General features: G+C 31.3%; 1 protein-coding gene across 2 annotated transcripts in view; it reads left to right on the forward strand.

Moving 5' to 3' along the window:
• The window catches only part of LOC123707966 (homeobox protein abdominal-A homolog), a 133,616-nt gene that overhangs the window by 76,591 nt on the left and 34,498 nt on the right, over nucleotides 1-22,527 (forward strand). For both annotated transcript variants that reach the window (XR_006753561.1, XR_006753562.1), the window contains exon 4: nucleotides 21,791-21,807. The gene's annotated coding sequence lies outside the window, so the exon portion shown is untranslated. The remainder of the gene's footprint in view (nucleotides 1-21,790; nucleotides 21,808-22,527) is intronic.

Consider the following 22,527-nt stretch of genomic DNA (forward strand, 5'->3'; position numbering starts at 1 on the left):
AATACAACTTCGAATGTGCGGGTCGCGTGTAGTTGGTTAGGGATTTTAAAAGGAATAGGAAATTTGATAGAACCGGAACTTGGGGCCGAGACAATCGAGAATCTTCTTTGTTCAAATATTAAATTAGATATTTAGTATTCAAGCTCGTTGGCTGATAAGAAAATGCTTTTAACATGCCCGGGTTTATGTAAAACTCAAACTGTGGATGATTTCAAAGAACACTAGTATTTTACATTAAAATCAGCGAGACTTAAGTCTGTGTAGTTAAATATTTTTCAAAAGTTAATTTTCTATATAGTCTACGATATTGTAACACAGAAAATTATTGTTTTTTGAATTCACGTGACTACTATTAAAAATGCACTTAATAAGTAAGCTTAAAAAATCGTTTAAAATTAACTGGGAACAAATTTAAACAAAATCGTGCATCTTGGTTATACAAATACATAATAAATCTATAACACAACAGTTTGTAGTAACGTTCAAACATTAATCTGTACCTAATACTGCCTAAACGACGCGGCGACATTGAGTTTCTTAAAGAATCTTTGGAGGAAGCAGTGGCGAAATGTCCCTTGAAAACAATGGGTAAATCCATAGATATATGGGCAAACAAATTAAAGGCCTTGTGAATATCGTTTTATATTTTTGCTAAGACTTTAAGCAATATGTAGTAATATTACATTACTTAATTTAAAAAATGCATTTGTAACAGAACTTATATCTGGTCTCAGTTATACCAATGGCGCTACAAACTTTTAGGTCTGGGCCTTAGAGTTCTGTTATTGTTCCGTGATCATTTCTAATAGGCAAGTAGTTGATCAACTTTCTGTGCCTGACCGACACACACCGTGTTTAGGGTCCAAGGCAAGCCCTATTTTCCTTTTGATTTTCTTCACCGTACGAGCTAGAGTATAATTCGCACTTAGTCAGAAAGTCCATTAGTACACAGCTGAGAACCAAACCAACGACCCCAGGATCGAGAGTCGCACATAGCAACCAATAGGCAAACCCCGCTCTCACCATTAATCAGACATAATTTATTTTCTATATGAGAAATGTACAATTTAAACAACAGTTATAACAATGGAGGATATAATTCCCGAATATTCTTATATTTCAGTATTATTCGTGTGTTTTGAAAAAGGCCTATATATTTTGCATACCGTGGAAATTAGTGAGGCTGCGCGGCAAAGATAAATATTGCGCATGGGGTGGAAAAAAGATTACCCTATCTAAATGGCGATGAAAATTCTTTTGTACATGAGTAACATGTTAGTATTTTTGCCAAATACTATAAATTTATTCATGTAAGTAATACAAAATCTATAAAATGAGGAAGTTAAAGGGGTTCCCAATTGATTAATATAACTTGCAATTATAAAAATCCTTTGAATAATTATCTAAATTATAAGGCAATAGTAATAATCCTAAGATTTTTTACGGTCTAACATACGATTTCTAATTACCATTGGTAATTTTAATATGAAGTCCGGTCCAAACATCGGTGCTTGATCATGACAACTAACAGTATAAAGTGTTTATTTTAAGTTTGATAATTCGGCTTTTATAATTCGAGCAAAAAAAATTAAAACCACTTAGCACGATTCCCTGAAAGTTATATTGCTTTTCCAAGAAAGCTCATATAAATGGTTGCTTGTTTTAAAAATGAGTCATAATATCTTTATACTTGACTTATATAAAATATTTTATTGTATTATACACCTATATTTAACTACTATACATTACTTTGTAAAATAATATACAACCTCCGTGGGTTTAGGGACTTGCTTGGTTCATTACCTGCTACCTAAAAGTCACAGCACAATTTTTGAGGAAACAGTTATTTCGTTTTGAAACTCTCTGTCTTATGTACATGATATTATTTAATAATTATTTGTACAAATATACTTGTTGTAGTATTAATTCAGTCATTTTTAATAAACTTCAGCAGCAAAGGGGTTGGAACTTTAAGTTTGATATGTAATTAAATTCGTGCCAAAGAGCGCCAAAAGCCGCATGTGTTGGTATCTAAACAGAACATCGGTAATAGCGCTTTAATAGATGGACTTAAAAAGATTGCTGAATATAGAGAACTGTCAATTCTTCTATGATTATCTAACATATAACTTTATAAATAATATAATAGGTACGCTATAGGGTGTCTTAATGGCGTCTCACCCCCGCCATAACACAAATTCATCCTTAGGGAGGCTACGCAAGTGATTTAAAGAGATTGTCAGTTAATGATCCCACAACGGCCGCAAATTTAGCCCTTTCTCGGCACCTTCTAAGCTAATGGGCTCTTTATCTTCACCTTAGCCAGACGAGCGATATTGGAATATAAATTGTGCCAATCCTAATTAAGCTCTTAACTTGTGAAAATTATGAAGCAAATTATTTGCATAGATAAAGAAATTAAATTTCTCAATATACTATGTTAATTTTTGCATGCTTCCGTATTTAAGTAGCAGACAACTTTTTATATATTCATGAACAGTCTATGTCTGTTTTGAAATTATTATCACTAATGTGCAAAATTCGAAAAACGTCTGCTAGATATAACGAATATATGACCGCATAAAAGCTTCACAATAAACCGAATACAATGCCTGTATAATCAAGTTATCTCAACTATATATTAGCGGTGAAATATGTTTATCTAAACATGACCCGAGATCGTTTTTCTGGGGCGCCGTACGCCAAAATATTGTTATACGGAAACTACGCCATTAACTGCTGTATTTATATTCGTTTAGATATCGGTATCTTTCGTACATGTTTATTTTATTTGGGTATTCCCATATTTAATTAAAAAAAACATTCAGTATATTCCATAATACATTAAAAACAACATGTAAGTCGTTTATTTAGTCATTACTTGTACAAGTTGACAAGTAATTATAATTTGACTTAAAAAACGTGAATAGCTATTGACCTATAAAATAACGCTATCGAATTACAAAGCACTATTTGCAATAAATGTAACAGTTCTCTGTACGTTATTCTGTTTTCGATAATTTTAAATCTAACTTATCTGGATATAGTCTTTTGTTACGTTTTTGAGGTATTTAATTTATTTATTGTACAATAGAAAATGTTACTGTAAAGTATTAATCCCCATTTGTTACTAGCTGATACGATGGTTGTATATTTACTTCGATACATATTATACAGCTTTATCTACATAACGTGTTCAAAGCTACCAGTATGGTCAGTATTCCTACAATTTATGACCGAACGTTGTTCACTAGTCTTCCCACATCTCACAAAAAAGGCATCTTTCGTTCACCCGACATCCAATAAAGTTATTATAATATCTTATATGAATGTTCTATAGCTTTTACGATCTAAATTAATGTCATAATTGCGGCAGTTTTGGATAAAATAAATCGATTCTTGAGTCAAATAATACCGCCCGCAGGTTGCATTGAAAATCCATTGAATAATAGGTATAACTTGAGCTGTATCTTCTCGCTTAGTACGTTACATTTAAATGGAGAATGAGAATTTATGGAGCTCTATTGTAAATTTACGTAAAATTAAAAAAAATATTTTAGTTTTTGATTTATGATTGATTATAGAATAATTAGTTTTAGTGTTTTCGCTGATAAATTCTTGTAAATATTTTGCAAACAAACTTTCTAGTTACCTATTTATTTTAAATTATAGCTTGTTCTTCGTTTATCAAGTAGGTGTTAATGGTGCTATTGATATGCTAATATATTCCTCAAACTTTCCCGATTTATCTACGTTTGATTATATTTTAAAACACTTGAAGCGAACATTTTAAACAGACAGACTTTATTTAATTTCTAGCCTCTACGGATAGCTTACGGAGCGTTGCCAGTCCAATTTAAGAAGAACTCTGAGTCTGTTTTATACAACGATGCAATTCAAACGAAATTGTTTAGTTAGGGATCTTTTTAAACTGGACACTCTCATTGAAGTCCTATAATATGTTGGGTATGTAGGATACACAATAACTAGAGGAGGTAGGGTTTAATTGAATGTTAATATAAAAATTAATTGAAAACTATTATGGGCATGAAATAGGTACAAATTATTAGTAAACGTAAAATTGTAAATAAAATCATTAGTTAACTAACTAAAGGCCTGGCCTTTAAAATTCTCCATCAAACATTTGTACCACAAAAGAATAAAGAGTAATAGTAATCAATAAGTATAATAGTAACCATATAGTAACTAAAACTCAGTCGATTTATTGACTGGTAACATATAAAAATCTTATAGCAATGTAGAAATGACATTAATAAAAGTGTATTTAATTTACTCATCCATTTATCCCCAGTTCCCTCACATATATGTACGCGTAGTTAGGTAGACGGTGTTTTGTGAAATTGCGAGGAAGCAGGGCCCAGGGGAGAGCGTCTGGACTAAACACCTCGTTTTTATTGTTCCTCTTTTACCTCTACTCCTATTTATATGTTTTTATTCTAGAACTCTGTTTTGCCTACATACATGAGTACAAACAACATTAAATTTATAATTCTTAATACCATCTTTCATGATAAAAGTTGGAGTTATTAATATAGGTACCTAAATATAAAGAGTATGTAAATAAATAATTATATTTCTTTTAAATTTTTAATGACAGATAATGTCATGATTTAAACCTGGCGTTTTATTTAATTGTAATATTGATAGTTTGTTAGTCTGGGGAAAAAAGCGCGAGTATTGGCTCGTCATTTGAGTGTTTACACGATGAAAGATATGACATGGATTCGACTTTATGATCAAGAACAATTAAGACATGGCTTCAGCCTTTAAAACTACCAAAATTCTCCAATTATTACCGACAACAAGACCTGGCTGTATGGACTAAAGCTCCTTTGCCTTTCCCATCAGAGATAAATTAATATCATCATCATCATCATTTACACGATGAATTTTTGTAAGAACATATTTAGATTTTAATCTGGAATTTACTTAAAATAATTGTTTTTTAATGTTGTATTTATAATTGTTTCAATTAATTAATTATTCATTTCAGATATATTTGGTTTTTGGTTAATTATTAGTCTTTTAGATGTTTTTTTTTAAACTAAGGATATAATAAATCAATAACTATTTCACTAACACATTGGAGTTTATAGATACTTACTAGATACTAGATAATTCGTGAATCAAAATGTTTATTAGATAACTCATAAAAGGACAAGAAAGATTAAAACCGGACGTAGTATGAATAGGAGCTTTACGATTATGAAGCCTTTGCGGCAATAATCGCAATTGCAACTGGTAAAACAAGTTACAAACAAAAGATATGCGATATGGGTTTCAAATTCATCTCGCACCCCTTAATGCCGAGTAATCCCTAAAGTATGTACAACCATTAACAGAATCACAAGACATTATCCCGGACCAGTACTTTAATAGGTTGCTTCATAATTGTCCGCACGATTGTACCATTTCTCTTCATAACGCTTTATCATATTATGTATGAAATATTCCTTGACATAAAGGTGGAAAGGGGTCGAATTTGAAAGGGATGGTTTTAATGTTTGGTCATCGCTCCCGCTTGACCGAAGGGACAATTTAGAGGCAGACAGCGAACGAATTTGCATCACAATGAGAGGATCTCGATGCGAGGGCTTCCGCTGTGGATAAGCTGCATACATAATAGAATGTAATAGATATATGCAGTCCTTTGTCTGGAAAACTTGGAAATTATTTCAGTTCACAGTATGTATTAATTGTCTCTTCTAACTTTTGGCATTTGTACATACATAGGGAACTAAATCACTTTCTCTATACAAAAATAAAATAGCGGTAAACGCACAAAGTTATATGAAATAAAACATTTAATATTTTGATAGTTTGGATAGTTTTCGAAATATGAATAAAATCTTTAATAAAACTTAAAGTAATAAAGGTACATTTTTATAGTATCAATACAAACTTAAATGATTGCTGTATATAGGTAGATTCAACTACTATTGTATCGTAATATTTTGTCGATTAAATAAAAGTATATCTTTCGTTTATTGCGCGATTAACAAATGAGAATTACTTAGTATTAATTACATAACTCGAATGTCAATTGTCACGGTAGATTCACACGCGTCAAATTTGAATTCAAAACAGCGTCGAAGCATCAAGAATGCATTATTGAATGCAACGAGCGAGTGTTTGCAATGAACGTAATGGTCTGATATATAAATGCAGACGCGGATGCAATTGTACCCTGCAAATGAACGTGGGCATCTACAACATATATATTTATATAATATTTGATGAGGTATTATAACTGATGAAAAGATTCTTTTAAATATTATCTGTTATATATAGTTGTTTCACGGCACTAGTAGGTACTTCACGAGTAGTATAGGAAACAGAAATTGTACTTATATAGACTTACCTACACATTTTAATCTTTTAACAGCTAAAAAATATAATATCATTTATTTTCAATCATCAATATTACTACTAAATGTAGATTGTGACATAATTTTTAATGATTATAACTTGATTTATTTTTTCTATTATGTTAATGAATTATAATAGACATAACATCGAACAAAATCGTAAGAATGAAATTAAATAAACAGGACAGTCTCATAAAAAGCACTTCAAATGGTTAAAACAATGAAGCACCCACAACAAACTAACAATGACATTAAAAGAAAGATTTTAAAAAACTAACAAAGATGTTCGTACAATAGCTATTCAATCCTTTCCTTAAAATTTGTCCACTTCCTTATTGCGTCATAAATCCTAGCGCCATTTAAATTGTTTTGCTGTCATAAAAATAACTGACAGTAGACACGGTGAACTCCGTGATACATTCTGAAACATGCTTTGAGTGTGATCCAATATTTAAGTGCTTATTTGACAATAAATTTGTGAAATTTTAGTGAATTCAGCTGTAAGCAATTTCGTAAGTATGTTTTATTTACAATTATTTATTTTTTATTTAAAAAGCTTTCCTCGGCGCTTAAGTTAGTTCAAGTTAGTTACATTGTCCGTATGTTAGTAGGTAATAAGCTTTTTCTATGGCTGTATTCTATGGGTACGATAGTTTCAAATCAAGCACAAGCGTGTATGTTTATTGTCCACTCACACATGTGTTGAGCATGATTTAATGCTTACAAGCAGTATGTAAAAAGAACTTACCGATTTAAAAAAGTGACACAGAGGTTCTTTTTTATCGTCCGTTCTACGCAATTGATGTACCTACCTACCAATAAAATAAATAGTTTGATTTTTGAAAGCCATGAATGTCTTATATTTTTATCGTGTTGTTCTGATTCACAATTATTCTTCTAAATCATATATTTCTAATTATACCGTAATTCTAAAACTAATGATAAATTACAGCTATCTATTCTGTCTAAACTAATTGCCGCCAAACAGGGTATATCGTGAGCATATTTTAAAGGCTGTCAGTGCAACGTGACGCCAGGCACAAACTCACTTTATAATTCCAAAGTTAGGCGGCAAATCGAGGGAAACTTATGCTATAAACAGTCAAAATTACTTCCAAACTATTCCATAGCACACTACTAATTATTAACGAATGTTTTATATAGAAACCGGCGCCGTACGAATCGACAATTGTTCGTAATAACCATCAATTTAATAACTTAATCATTTATGTGTGAAAAACTATATTCTGCATGTATAAAGGCATAAAAATTCGAAATGGTTGTAACGAAACTTCGTTCACGACTATTCATAATAAATACATTATATGAAAACGTTAATAATTGGTAACAATAGTTTGTCGAATTAAAATAGCATATGGTTAATTTGAACGTTTTTTACCGTGCTATTTTGGAACAAAGAACAATTTGTATGATGGTTTATAAATTATATTTATTATCTACTCTTTACTACTAACTTTCCAAAGATTAATTAAATTTAGCCAGAAAATGATCATTTGTGTGTGTATTTGTTATTTCTTTTATATATCTATGGCTCAAAATCATAATCCGTCTAATGACGCTTAGGATGAGTCAGTTATTAAATCATTCTGAATAGTCTAGGTTAGAATAGGTACGAATCTTCTATTAGAAATGTTTCACAAATTACAAATAAGACTAAAAACAGAAGCATGTTCAGTGGTATTAGTTAGCAATTGTAATAGGCTCAGAGTTGTTTTATAGAAAAAGAAAGCGATGTTAATACAGGTCAAACTGTCAAACGTTTCTTAATTGGTAATTAAGTTAAAGGGCCGTAATTAAGGCCGTTGGCAGCCGTAACGTACAACATTATCAGTTTGGGAACTTTTCCTATTTTCTACAATCACTTTAAGTTTAATCACTTTGTGAATATTCACGAGATTCAGGCATCATATTGGATTGTAAGGAAGAAAGGAACCTGTTTTTTGTAAGTTAAGAAGGTACTTCACACAAGTTCTATAGTGACCAATTATGAAGGTCAATCGAGAATCATTTCGTTAGTTTGTGGGCTTTTGGACGCTCATATTCTAAGATGTTTGAAGAACACAATTATAAGTATTGAGTGTAGAACAAAATCTTATCAATTATCATTTACTAAGTTTGTCTTTTCTGAAACCTATTATCGTTTATATATCTGTCAAACACAATCAGTCATTGGCTTACCAGAAAATATGAATTATTATCATGTTAGTAAATCTCTTGGTACAAAATACTAAAATTATCTATTTTGCGTTTATCAACATACCTAACCAATACATACATAAAATAAAAGAACGCGTAATAAAATGTAAAAGAAAACCAAATACATATAATACAGCCCAGCCCTTCACATGAGCGTCGTAAAGGACCGGAGTAAAATAAGTAAAAATAAAGGGCTGATGCGAACAAGTTCAAAAGGAACTTTTGCTTTTTAACCAGTCGCCAACTTTAAATTGGTTTCTGCCGTCTGCGACCCTTGCCTGAATGGGAAAACTAGTACGTGGACTTTTGTTCTCGTAGAGCCATTTTCGTAATGGCCTTACCTACGACATTAGATACTTTGTATACGAGACAGTCACCTATGTACAGATGTATATAAGCTGTAGGTGACGCCTTCGATTTTTAAAATGAACCTTCGTGCATATCGCAATAGAATTTGGTTAAGACAAATTATACTGATAAAGATATCAGAATTCAAATTGTTTATATGGTGGTAATAATTTTACCTAAACAGTGCATATTATTACGAATGTTTTAAAAATGGAACTGCATTCAAAATAAGTACAATTTCCTGAAAAAGTGTCCTCAAATAATGTTTTTTTAAAAAGAAAGTATTAATAATTGATCGTATGATCATTGTTATAATTTTTAATTAATAATAAAAACATTATTCAAGATACTAGCTTTTGCACTTCTACAATTTTTACTATTTCTAAAAGTCAAAGTAAAACACCGCAGTGCCGTTATATAGAAAAAAAGCCATTTAAAAAATTAATTTGCAAATAAATTACTCACTAGTCGATTATAAAGCAAATCTATAAAAAGATCGTAGACGTAGCCTGCAGCGTTGAATCACCAATAATTCGTTCAGACTGAATGTACAGGCATTATTTGTTTGCTTAATACATGCAAAAGTATCGATTTTCTTATGAAATGCACTTGGTTGTGTTTTGCCTACGGCGCCCGCCTGTATTTCTGCTTCTTTACGATTAGAATTTTTAACGTGCCACAAGGGCGAATAAAATCTTCGTATTATTACGGTTTTGTATTTTAAACGTCTAGTAAAAATACTCAGATCCTAGTAGTACTATATTTAGAATAATCGATACGATTACATATTACTACGTTGATAATACAACTATTTATAATATTTTTTAAGGGGCAAACAGGCAGGAGGCTCACCTGATGTTAAGTGATACCGCGCCCATAGACGCACACATTGCAAGAGGGCTCGAATTTTCGTTGCCGGCCTTTTAAGAATTGGTACGCTCTTTTTCTACAGGAAATTGGTAGTTATAGTCCAGAGCACAGAGTTACCCACTCTCACTTTGCGTTCATTTATTTTCTCTAAAACTAAAACATTTAAACAGAAGTTAAATGTAATATGTCGGAGAATGATTTTTCGTGGTATAATAACAAAAGACAAGCAACTATCAATCTACGCTGATGAAGGAGTCATAACTAATGTTAATAATAATGAAATTATCGATACTGTAAATTACCATAACGCTATTTAGAGCACATGCAAACAAATCACTCATTCTTGCACATAACAGTTATAAATAACTTGATAGTAACAATGTAAGAATGACGTCCATAAAATCGGGAGGAAACTTAAATCATATTTGGTCTAAATTTAATTTTATTGCTAATAAAATTCGAGAGACAATTCAAGGTCATAAATGTTATAAAATTATTTACATATCCCGTGTCGTGTATTGTTTTTACCGTATAATGATTTATTGTTGTTATATGTGTTTAATGTGTGTACACATGGGTTATAAAATATTTTATGGGACACTTTACGAGGGAACATCAGAAATGCTATAGATAACTAAGCGCCGCGCAGTTCCAATTTGGATTCGCAAAGGTGATATCTGATCGACTTAATGTTTATTTATAGTCATAAATCATTTATGTCTAAAATATATGTATAAATGAGAGAATTTTAATGGACGATTTATTCATCATTACTAATTAAAAGATATAATATTCTGTAACTTTCGGTTATATTAATCTAAGATAATGAAAAAATATATCCAACTGAAGGCCCCAGAGATAGCTACCTTTGCTCATATATTATATCATACGGCGTGATCTAAATGAACCCTTACCATAATCTAGTTTCATACAAAAATGATATCAAACTTAACAGTTCCTTGGTGATTCCGATTTTTCATTCGTACCTACTAACGCTAAAGTATACACATCTACGAGAACGTAATCTTCAGTCGCAACTCAGTAGATATGAATTTTATTAACAAACACCAATAAATCTTAGCAAATTTAAAACAGATCTGATTTGCGATCTTAATTAACACAATTTCACACCTACGAATTTATTTTACACAAATCACTTTTATAAACGTTCCGTTTTGCAACTAAAAACGCACTGAGAGAATTCGCGTTTTCACCCCTTAATACCTGTGATTATAGCCTACAATACTCATCATTGTTCCGTAATTACCTTAACAGTTAAGTTTTTACAAATTCTGGTGCGTACAAAGTGCTTGCAAATATAGTATTAACCTTTTTACGTTGGTATACGGTACACATTACCTTGTAAAGCTAAGGTTTTGCGGTGCTATGACAGAAATATTTATTGCACCTCAAAGGGTTGAGTAATAGGGTGATGGCTTTATGGTTTTTCGTTGTGCAATTTTCTTGCATTGTATACCTTCGCGGTCCTACTGAGATTAGACAGTCTTGGTCATTTAGAAATCGAAGTTGTGTAACAAGTTGTTTGTAATTTTATTCCTAATTAAAATGTAACGATAAAATTAATTTACTGCATATTATAAAGCAGTGGTTAACTTTATATTACATAGATATATTGCGACAAAAGTGCATCATGCTTACGGATAGATTAACCTAGTTTAATACTAGCCAGGTAATAAATTTTATAATAAAATTACCACACAATATTAATAGGTAGGTCAATTGGATTTTGTTTGAAATAGGTAATTATGATCTGGGTGCCTGGATTAGACTTATCTGAATCAATATAAATTTGATACAAATTACAATTTAGAGCAGGCCTTTGTCGAAGGACAAGCTATAAATAAATAAATAGCCGTTTGCTGATAGATAATAAGTATAGATAGAAACTAAATATTATAATACTTTAGGCACATTTACTTTATATAGCATAGAAACTAAAGTTTATTAATTATTGTTTAACAATGATTCTTCGTGCTTGGTCACAGCCGCTTCTTCCATTACATTGTGACTGGCCATGTACACTGTCTGTACACTGACATAAGTTTACTCTGTATTCCATAACTCTTAATACTGAGACTTGGTATAAAGAATACCACTACACGAGAGCATGGATATGACTACCAGGATATGGACTCTATGAATTAAATTCCTGTAAAAGTAAATCTTTCAACGTCCAATCATGTTGTTTGTCAAACTTCGCTCGCTAGCCTCTGGTTGATTTGGTCAAGTATTAATTTTGTTGAGCGCAGCAAAACGCTGTTTGGTCCGCAATTAACCACTAGACTATAAACAAAATGGACAGAACATCGACAATACGGCCATTGTTCTGTCACGCAACCCTTTCTCTTCAACCGGGGAATCTTAGTTTTAAAGACTGAAAGGAACAACGGAGAAAGATATTTGTGTAATGGTGATTAGTTAACCAGGTACGGTACCTGGGATTCATCTTAAATTACCGTTGTTAGAAACCATTATAGTGACAAAATAGTGTAATGATTTCGGAACAAGTCTCGTAACTCGATGGGACATAGGGTAAACAAAAAAATTGCGACTGACTTTACTGCATACAGGTCTTCTTAAGACAGTTTCCTTTTGTATCACAGAAAATAAAAAAAATCAATAGATCCAAGATTCCGGTTTAGCATGTGCTCGTATAAAATATGTAAATTAAAAATATATATGGTAAAGGTCAAACCAACCAGATAAACAAGTGGCGCTTCAAACCTTGGTATACCTCTGTATCTTCTTCTTCAACCATTTCTTTATAAGTAAATGATCAACATTGTTTTTATACGCAGTTCGAGCAGGTGTTATTTATTATATGAGACACTTCAATCGTACGCTCAAACCACTAGTCCAACACTACATAATATGAACAATTGCATCAATATACTTTCATGGTGAAACCTTATCGCCAATTTCTTCCATACAAACCGAGCTCTTGTTTTATTTAAAAGCGTGTATAGCATAAGTAGTTTCAAAAAGCTTCCTATAATCTTTATTTAGCTCCATCTATTCATCAAAAGCTGAACTAGTTACTATTTTGCAGTACCCAGCAGCACCATCTCTAGGGTGCTACCAATATTGTAATCAGCCCCTGTCACCCCGTCTACAATAGGGAGTATACAAGTTAGGGTGCGACCACATGTTACCGCACAGTTTCGGGTTAGCAAACTGTGCTATTTGAAGCGCCTGTATAGAATTACTTGAAATACAAAGAAATATAGAATAACTACAGGTGCATTTTGGGAATATCTTAAAGTCTTCTTGATTTTGTGCAGCCACTGAAAAATAGTACATCTAAGACGAAAAACTGAATTGTCAATGCCAAAATTCTTCTGTATAACTTTTGAATCGACCTGTCTATATTTACTATATTAATTTGAAGTACAAAGAAATATACTATATAGTAGGTTTTCAATATATCTTTTTAATTTTACAGCAGCAACTGAAATAAGCTCATTTTATGACGAAAAACTAAATTGGCCATTTCAAAATGGTTTTGAATCGAAATGAATAGATTACATACATATCGACGTGTAAGCTTTAATAAGAATTATCATTGTTAACTAAAAGGACGAAAAAATAATATCACGATTATATCTCGCTCTGCGATGTGAATACACCCTTACATAATCCATTTAATGAGTTCCAGCAAAACTTTGCACGAACTATATTTTATAAATGTTATGTACTAGTTAGCGCTTGTAAAACAAAACGTTTATGCGCACGAGTATACAGGTGCAACTCTGTTGTTTAAATGTTCATTTATTATTTACACATTTGAGTTAGGCACGTAGATTTATTAATAAGCAACAGTTTATGTGACAGCTCACATGTAGGGAACGCTGTTTGTCCTGCAAATATTCACTTAAGGCAATATCTATATGCGGTAAACATAGAGTAAATATCATTTCGGATAGATTTTTCTACATAACTAAGTGTTCAATGATTTTAGCATTTTCCTTTGTTTTCTACAAATCCAACCATAATGTAACCGTAATGTGTATAGATGTAAAAATGACGTCTGGTGTAGGAAAAAGGCAATTAGTCATTAAGTTATTATTGATAAATTAAACTAAGTAAAGAAACATTTGAGATGTGGTGTTGTCGTTGCTTCCTGTTTCGTATAGGCTGGATCCAGAAGGTCTCTAACGAGAAAACTCTTAAGAACGAAGAATTCTTAATCGAGTTGGAATGTCTAAACAACTTAAGTAAAACATTAAACAACTAAACGTTGCGTACCACGTGTTGCGCCATGACCGCTACCTTCAATTAATTATAAGGGGTAAAATGTAGGGTAACCTCCGTGTTGGTAGAAGAAAAAGATTCGTTACATTAAGGAGTGGACGTATTGCGACTGCAGAAGTTGCTGCATCTGGCACAGGACAAACACGCCCGTGTGTTAGCTAGATATGTAATATTGCAGATAATATGCAGATAATATAAAAAATATAATAAACATCATTAAATATTTTGAATCACTATCGTTTGATGAGACACGTGCGGAAAGCAACGTTTTTGTATCATATTAGTTTATATTATATTTTATATTATTATATTTGTTATCATATAGCTATTTATTATTTACAACGTGATTTACACGAAATTTATAAACAAATAGGAAAAATATAACTAAATGTACAAAAATTAAAAATGTAGTATGTTATATTTTTACAATAGGTATAGTCAACGGGCATGAGGCTCACCTGACGTTGAATGATACCGCCGCCCATGAATTCTCTCAATGCCAGAGGGCACGTGACTGTGTTGCCGGCTTTTTAAATCTAAACATTATTAAATGTAACTCTAAAAAAAGTAAAATTAAAGCTTTCCATATATATATATATATATCTTATTCTGCTTCTAAACATACAATGCATGGCATATAATGCAGTCTCTTTATTAATATATTGCAAGTCTTGACACACATCGCCGCGTTGCCCACACAATTCTCAATTGAGCTCGTTTCCGGCATATCAGGCCTTCACAATATTACCAATTCCCTTAAGGTCGAAATAATTATGAAAAAGACCATCTTCAAGATTTTAACGTAGAAAATCTGAGACTCGGGGAATACTAAATGTTAATCACTTTTAAAGGACGCAAATGTGATTTTCAACTTATGTTAAGGCCGCCTTACTATCCTATTGCTTAGATCGCCGCTCATAAAGACATTAAGCTCCATATTGTATTGCAATATATGCCGTGAAATTCCAAAAGGCATTTTAAGGGACTCAGTAACTAGTTGATGATCGAATTCTTGCTTTAACCCAGTTTTATAGTTCATATTTCACCTTCTAATTCGTATATCAAGTAACAATCTCGTCTGAGCGCTGTCAAATATGTCAAACGTCACAGATAAAAAATGGTTTGACAGCTAGATTGAAGTTTGTTTGTATGCGGGTCTTAATTTGTATTAACATACGAACTGCAGCTTGATCGCGTTTGTGCATATTGAGGTAACTCTAATTATATAAGTAATTTTTTAAAAATGTAGATAGCATTAAACCTCCGGACGTAAATAATTAGGATTGATGAAAGATATACTTTGAATGTAAAATCGTAAAACATAAATTTCTATAACACACCCATAAATTTATAAAAGAATGCCTATTATAATTTGAAATTAAAATAAGCATTCTTAAATAGACACATGATTCAGTAGATATTTTATACCTCAGATACAATTAATAATAGTATCAATTCTAGAACAGGTAGCCGTTTGTTACCTAGAAAGTTACACAGATAGTTATCGAGAGGTTTATGATTTTTCACAGCCTAAACTATATTTTATTTTATAATTATGCTTTATTTGACGTAACTATTGTTCGATATTCTTACGGCAAAAAGTAGAATTCTAATATATTTTAAATACCTCTGCAATTCAGCCGTTTTGACGGTAGGTACCTGTGTTGGTCAGGATCAGCTTACAACACTGATCACATTAACAGCAATAATTCCTTAGTGAGTCACTAGAATACCTCTGAAATTTTAGTAGTACAGAAGTACATTTACCGTACTGTTTACCATACAACGTTTATAAATTACAGGCAAAAACCCTGATGTCTAACTGAACACCAATGGGTATTTGATTCTTTATGTGAATCAACACTTACACAAACAATCGAGAAAACCCAAAGATCGAAAAAAATTATTACGTGTCAATTATGACGTCAGGTACTGAAAGCTAATCACCTATTAGCCAACAATATTTTTTTTAGAAAGTAATTCCTTTATATTTATAAACTTATGTAAAAATCACAAATCAAGGGCGAAGAGACGAATAAAATTGAAGAGTAACTCTCTAACACTCTTCTAATATGCTGTAACCATTATGCCGTCATCAACCTCTATCAGCAAAAGCCATGGTGATATAATATCACTTGAGTGTTACATTTAATAAAATATAATGAAAATTTATGCTAAACCATACTCACCAGTTGGCAAATTAATTAGGAACAAAGAGGTAATATTATGTCTAGAATTGGACTTAGTTTCTACCTGGGTTTCTATCTATACAAAGACTTAAGGCTGTAAGTCTGTAATAACATTACATTATTATATATTGTATTTTATTAACATAGGGTTTACACATTAAGAAAACACCTTTTAAATGGGTTGAACCTACAATAAAATATATATATTATTATTAAAAACTTATAATTATTTACATAATTTTAATTTTTTTCCGACGTTTCGCGTGCTTTACAGTGTGCGTGGTCACCGTGACAAGTTTTTAATAATAATACATAGCTTCAATCCGTTTAAAAAGTGTTTTTTATTTACATTACCAGCTATCAACTACATTTCATAATGAATAACATCACATCTCGATTTCAATTGAAATTTGCAGGTCAAGTTTTTATACCCTGCTTGGTTTTTTTTACCAGTATCTCTGCAATCTTTTCAGGTCTGCGGCTCATATATCTGTATCTGTTTCATGAGCATTTGTCAATCTAATAGGCAGGTAGGTGATCAACCTGTAGTGCTTGACTCACGTTTCACGATGTTTTCCTTCACCGTTCGTGCGAATGTTAAATGAGCACATAGACAGAAATACCAGTGCACAGCCGAATCTAAGATCTTAAGGATGAGAGTCGCATGTTAAACTTAGTAGCTTAGTGGCTTACTTTTAATTTATATATTTGTCGTGTGTAATGTGTAAGCTGTGGGCTTAAAGAAATAGGTTTACATTACATACTTATATAACTTGAGCCATGATGTAACGATTTATTTTTAATTAAATTTCCAACGTTTTTTCATTCGCAGCTTTGCGTTATTTTTGCCGCATTCAAGACTTCCATTGACCTAGAAAGCTATATTTTGCATTCTGACGTATATTACTGTATTACTTAGCATATTTTTAGCTTCATTAGCGAGATTCATGAAATTCTTTGTAAGCATGTGCTAATCATGTTTTTGTTGCTCGTAAACGAATGTTTAATGTAAGAACTTGTCATTTAATCTTATTATGTACGTTACAGATTGTTTAATAAAATAATATTTTTTTATTTATTCAAGCAATCACAATTCTATTTGTGTTGCGTTAGATGTATTTATTCAAACAAATTTCAGCTAAAGGTATCTTAATAACTAATTTTAAATGTTTATAATGATATTTTTCTTTACAATTGCAATAATTGAATATTCAAAAAAAAATTATAACCCTATTTTATGTTATGTTTTTTTTTAACCAATGCCTAATTAAAAGCTAGGTATTATATTATAGAAAATAAGTTTATAAAATAATACTCAATAGATTTTTATTCTACTGAATTTGATATCTAATAATAACACATAACAACATATTATATTAGACTTAATTAATATAAAATTTAAATAATACGGATTTAAACGCTAATTTATTATTACATACATAAGTCTCCATTTAAGCTTTAGAGCATAGTTTAGGGGTTCAGTAAGAGATGGACTTTAAGGGTGACCCAGTGGAAAGGGCCTATTAGGAAACGATACACAGGAAGACCGCTCACTAGATGGGCGGATGACATAATCTTAACGGCTGGCTCGAGCGAAAATAAGCGTTATTTATTTTCTTGACAAAAATCGGATTAAGTTTACTTCAAACTTACTTACTACTAGTCACAAGCATGAAAATAAAAGGCTTTTTATTATTTTTATTATACATAACTCAGATATACACATACACATTTCATAAGACTATCAAACTGAACACGACTAATGATTGTGCCATTGGTGACATATTATATTTTATATCCGTCAATAAAAGTTTAATTATATATTTACTTGAATAAGCCAAAAACTGATCACACTAACACTTAGCCGTGACACTCGCTGATAAAATTATCAGAACTGATGCAGTCTACAAAGCAGTGTTACGAATATTAAAAAGTTGAACGCCAAAAATTGCGTGACTGAAATATCTACTTACTATATATAGTTGGTATATAATGCGCATCTGAACACGTGTTTATAAGGAAATGGGGTATCCGTACCGAATGACAATAGAGGTTTCCCTTTCAAGCGGAAAATTTACGTGATATAAATTCGGAATTGCTGCGTGTGAAAAAAATATGTAAAGGTCCAAAATAAAGTGGCTGCGGTAGGTGTCATTACTGAGCCTTATGGCGGTTGTAAATCAGCGAAGAACGTGAGAATGGAATCATTATGGTATAGGCATTGGGTGGTGGGACTGGCGCGTACGGTTTTTGTTTCTTTATTTAAACTTTGACCTTTAGCGACTGAACTTTGGCTTATTTACCTTTGACTTTTAGGTACCCTTTCATGTTTAGTCCTTATTTTATTAGACTAGATAATTTAATCAAATATTATCATTTGTCATGTAAGGTTTTTGAAATAATAAACGTATTAAGTAATGAACGCAAAATTTAAGCTCTGTTCAGCTGAGCAGCACGGTGGGCTTCCTCTTACTTAGTTTCACACGATCGGATGATTCTTCAACCAAATTCTTATTGTTAACTATTATACAGCGTTTTAATAGTCCATTAATAAGTGTCGATAGTGGATATGTTTTCTTTTACTTTTATAATTTGGCATATAATGTTTTTACTATGAATACTAGTAGAGTTTTCTTATAATAATAAAAATATATCAAGACTAAAATATTTGTTGAGAAAAAACTGTGCAAATAGTGCACCCTACTTGTAAGTTAGTTCTCTTACCCCTCAAAAGATGGCGTTAAATAGAGAAAATAATAAACTGCATTATTTAAAAGCAACATATGGAGAAATAAGATAATATTCATATTTAAAGGAGTCTTGAAATTCTAATAGGCTGGTAGGGTCTGTAGGATTGTAGGTACTTTTTGTTCAAATAGATTTTTTTGCATGAAAGATAAAAATTAGGGTTTCCTCGTTCTTGGGGTGGTAATGCTAGAAGGTAATTCATCTTAGTTCAGCAAAACTTGTAGAGATGGCTCTGATATAAATATAAATTTAATTACATAATGCACATTTTTTTAAATTAAAACTATAGATAATTATAGAGAGATGTGTTATTCTATAATACTTATGCAATATCAAATGTATTTGTATATATAACAGTACTTTTAATTTAAAAAAAACAGTAATATTTCTCCTATACAGAGAATTGATGAAGACACGACTCGATAAATTCCAAAGTAAAACCGTAATCTATACTTCCCATCGCTCCATTGTATCCCAAAAGCGAACTCAATGAAAATATTACCGACAAGCCATATAACACCTATGAAAACATGTATAAAAAGCGAATTCTGAGACTAAGGCTTTTGAGGAAAGGCCGGGCTATATCGGCACTTTACACGCTCTACGGAACCTCCGCCCAAATGTAATAACACCGCCTGTTCTCTGTTTCAATTTAGAAACAAATTGAAATTGTTTTTATTTGAATAATATTACTGTAACAACGCCTGTATTCAGAGATGATAATAATTGTATTGGCGGATGTTCTTTGAATACTTATTCTTATTGGTAATGATTATTTACATAATTTGTTGAAATTCAGTTCTAAATGGAAATTTGACTGATCGTAGTTTTTTAAGTAAGATTACAGTTTACAACTAAAAATAATGTAGGCTTTCTGTTTTTGCATACATTAATCAACTAATTATAACCCAGTAGCGTAGATATGTTCTGATTCAAACTTTTTATACAGACAAGGAGTTTATTTTACTTAAGGTTTTAATTGAACTTAAATAGCATCAATTTTCAGGTTTCAATTTAAAAATACATATTGTACGAATGAAAAACCGTCGATTAAATAAACATATTTATTAATATTGTAATAATTTAATAAAGGCATTAAGAATTCTCCGTGGCGTGGTTGCTGCGTCCTTTATCATGGTAGGGTCGCGGGTGGGAGGCCGGAAAAATTGCACATAAATATTGAAGCCGCCACTTACACGTGCGCCCAGCGGTTGTATGTTGCTTAATGTGGATATACTATACTTTTTTTTTAAAATTCACATTAACCCTGAGGCCAGCGTCTAAAACAAATATTGAGCTGGTTTGAGTAGTGTTTATCAATGATTTTATTATGAAAAACTAATATATATACGTATTATAAAAAACTTAATCCTTGTTAATAATCATATGTGTTTATTTGAGTCCCTTCCATCCCTATTTATCTAATGGATAAATTAATTTATCATTATTTTAGACATACAAACAATCTAATACTTAAACTCTTGAAACGACTTAGATAATTCAAATAACAATGTTACTAATAATGAGAAAGATTTTATTTCGCCTGAACTTAAATTCGAATTATTATTATAAGTATTATTGTGACATCGTCCGCACTTATTATTGAGACCACACATAGGTTACAATTTGTATAACTAGTTTTTATCCTTCTTTTGTTTTTTTTCTTGTGTGGCTTTGCTTTTGCTATAAATAAACTCCTGGCTACATACTTAGGCGTCCAATTGTAATAATGAAGTCAGTACTGGTACCAAACAACTAATATAGTAGTTTTAGAATCATGAAATATATTCTATATAGACTATTATTTAATTAATGATATACCATGTGTGAGCTAGATGAGCTGTGTTAGCACATGACACCCTTTTTTATTAATGAACAAAAATCTTCATACGTAAGCATCATGTGTCTGCACCAATTCCATAAGGATTATATATACGTACATAACATTTACATTATCAATGTCTATTGATAAATTAGAAAATATTGTACCTATACCAAACAGTAGTCAAGTATGAGGGTCATTCCTGTATTGTGGGTTACTAGAAAAATAGTTCCCGTTTAAGAACGTCCACAATAAGCAAACGAAGGCAAGCGTAGGCCCTCTTTCTTTTTCTTGTAGCAAATTTCGCAACAATCTCACTTATTATGCCACACAAATTTCCGCGACCCCGGCCTTCTCTAGAAATTAAAATTTCCTACCCCCCACGGCTTGTACACGACGTGAATTGCTTAATAAATATAGCCTAACATTGTTTACATAAAATTATATCTAATTTAAATTAGTAGCCGGAACATTATGGCAGAACACGCACTTTAGTTTAGTTCTATAATCCCTATTAGAAAAATATATGTGAATTTTGTGTTCTGTTCTCTTATTGTTAGTGTTTCTACCGTGTAAGTTATATTTGTAACATTTTTATTTGCAATTATAGTACGTATTGTATGACCATTGTCTATCATCGCAAAGAGAAAATAAAAGGTACACTAGGGCTGAATATCACGCTAAGATTCGATTTTATTATATCTGTACAATCGTATATTATTGTCTAGATCTAAGAAAGATCTTCAGTAGATTTTAGATACTTGGAACTTTCCTTGCCTTTTAAGTCGCCAAGTGAAACACGTTTTCTAAATTTGCTTTTTTTTTTTATTTTATTTTCCTTATATTGTAATGTTTAATCTTTTTAGAGCATAAACTATTTTTAATTTCATATTATTAATAATGGTTTCATAACTAATAAATTTCTTTTGTTGCAGGTTACAGACATGATAAGGTAAGAAATAAATAATCAAAATATATCACAGATAAATATCTTTTAAGTAATATCCATTAATATTTATGTTTATCTACATTGTATTATGGCATAAAATTAAAATTATTTATTAGAAATGGACGTCTCGACAACTACAATAAATTCCTAGAAGTTTTCCACGTTATGCTAATTCAGGATCCAAGCTCTGAACTCGCGTTACGAGTTTATAATTTTTAATGCTAAAATAAATTATTGTTAATTGCTTTGCGGGATATATCAGTGACAATTTTTATATTCTAAGCCGATTTAGTGGTGATGATCTTAATAGTTTTATGAATCGTTAGTACTACTACTAATTGGAAGTAATATTGCGTATTGTGATAGAATATAACGCTCATTAACCCAGTTGATTTGGTGTGAAGGTAGAAAGCAAGTCTTTTCAAACGTTAGTTAACTCTTGTAAACTTAAAGCACACTGTAGTAGCTCTAGATCGTCACTTTTCAACACAGTGTAAAATCAATATGTTGGAAAGAGTTATGAAGTTAGATACAAAAAGGTTCAAACATTTACGAAAGGAAAAAATCAATAAAATTTATTAAATAAGAACATTTAACTAAGTAATACCTAATTCGGTTGTGTTGTGGGATGGTATGATATTGATGGTATGTACATATGGGTGTGATTGTGGAGTGTGCTCATTATGCAGGTTATCACTATAATATTCTTAATACTCCTTTTAA

This window comes from Pieris brassicae, chromosome 4, assembly GCF_905147105.1.
Source record: "Pieris brassicae chromosome 4, ilPieBrab1.1, whole genome shotgun sequence".
In the NCBI taxonomy this organism is placed as follows: domain Eukaryota; kingdom Metazoa; phylum Arthropoda; class Insecta; order Lepidoptera; family Pieridae; genus Pieris; species Pieris brassicae.